The sequence below is a fragment of the Geospiza fortis genome, unplaced genomic scaffold (genome assembly GCF_000277835.1).
Source record: "Geospiza fortis unplaced genomic scaffold, GeoFor_1.0 scaffold676, whole genome shotgun sequence".
Taxonomy (NCBI): Eukaryota; Metazoa; Chordata; class Aves; order Passeriformes; family Thraupidae; genus Geospiza; species Geospiza fortis.
In genome coordinates this window covers 171,914-173,628 of record NW_005054600.1, presented here as the reverse complement: position 1 = coordinate 173,628, position 1,715 = coordinate 171,914, and positions in this window count along the sequence as shown.

The window sequence follows — 1,715 nt, the reverse complement described above, 5'->3', positions numbered from 1 at the left end:
TCTTGTTGTTTTGTTGTTTTTTTTGTTTTTCTTTAATTAGCCTGGCACAGTATGATGGTGCAGTTTTAGCTGTAGGAAAAAAAAGTAACCCACTATTAACCAGAAGAGAAAGATGATACTGTGGCAGATCAGTAGCAAATAAGTGACTTAATCAATGCTTTACTGTAGTTTAATAGCTATGGCCTTACTACTTTGTCAATATCAGCTTAATTGTCTTGAAACTGTCTGCGATTTTTACTGTTCCCAGGTGAGTTTACCTGGGCTGAGATATCTGGTATGTACAGATGATATTTTAAATTTGTAAAATGCACCATTGTATTACAGATGATGCAACAGAAATGCACTTCGGGGGGAAATGGCTTCTGATGAGTTTTTTTGTAAATCCTTGATTACTACAGATATGCAATAGAGTTTTTGTTTCTAATTTTGATATTTCCTTCTGAAACGTAAGATTGTTGCCATTAATCTGAATGATTTATCATGCTCTTCTTTGCGTGTATATATTTCATATAGTCTGAGCTTCCTTTAGGATGGTACATAATTTTGGGTTGTTGTAGTATTTTAGTTGGCTCTTCTCTTCAGTGCCTTTAGCGCAGGCACTTCAAGAGGTTCATTGAGTCTGTTTTTAATGTACAGTTGGGAGGACTTGAAATGGAGTTAAAGCAACTTATTTCTGAAAAAAAAAATCCATCTGCAAACTAACCTGTAACAACTTTAAAATTTTATATTTAAGAACCAGATGTTTATTTTTATGGAACTTCAGTTATGGATACAGTTTCCAAAAAAAAATGCAACTTCAAATGTAAACAGACTGTGCATAAATGGGTTTTGTTCTAATTTTTATAGAATACAAAATATTCAGATAATATATTGAGCTCGAGTTACTACAGACATCTTGTTCCTCCCGGATGAATCCAGCTTCCCCTTGGCATTGACGATCTCTCTTCAAAGTGGTAGGAAAGGAGAAAAAAGCAACTTATCTGGCTTTTAGACTGTCTGTTCTGGTTTATTCCTGTTGTCAAAATGTCCAAAACAAAATTTGTGTAAAGTAGGTTCATGCTTTAAGTGTTCAAATGATAATACATGTATTTGTATTTGTTTTTGACATTGCCAAGGTGCTATGGGAAATTGAAATAACAGTTAGAAAAATAAAGCTGATTTAAAAGAGAAAAAAAAAAAACACAAAAAAAAAAAAAGAAAACAAACAAAAAAAAGAAAAAAAAAGAAAAAACCCTTAAACCACAATTCCCTGAGTTGTTACTTGTGTCCAGGGTGGAGGGTGAAATGTTTTTAGTGCAGGTGCTGGGAGGGTCCTGAGAATGGGGGTGGATGGGGGAACGGGAGCAGGAGCGGGACCAGGGCTGGGACCAGGGCCGGGCATCAGGAGCAGAACCGGGCATTGGGAATAGAACTAGGACTGGGGATGGGAGTGGAATGGGTCCCGGGACAAGGGATTAAGGGATTGGAATCGGAACCGGGAACAGAACCAAGACTGGCAATGGGGCCTGGCAGCAGGATCAGGACAGAGCGGGCCGGTGGCAGAGCTGGGACCGAGGGTCGGGAGCAGAACCAGAACTGGGGATGGGGATCGGGAGCGGGCCCAGGCCTGGGAGCCGAACCGGCACCGGGATCAGGCGCGGGGCCGGGAGCAGAACGGGCACCGTGATCGGTCCCCGGACCGGGAGCAGAACGGGCACCGGGATCGGGCCCCCGCC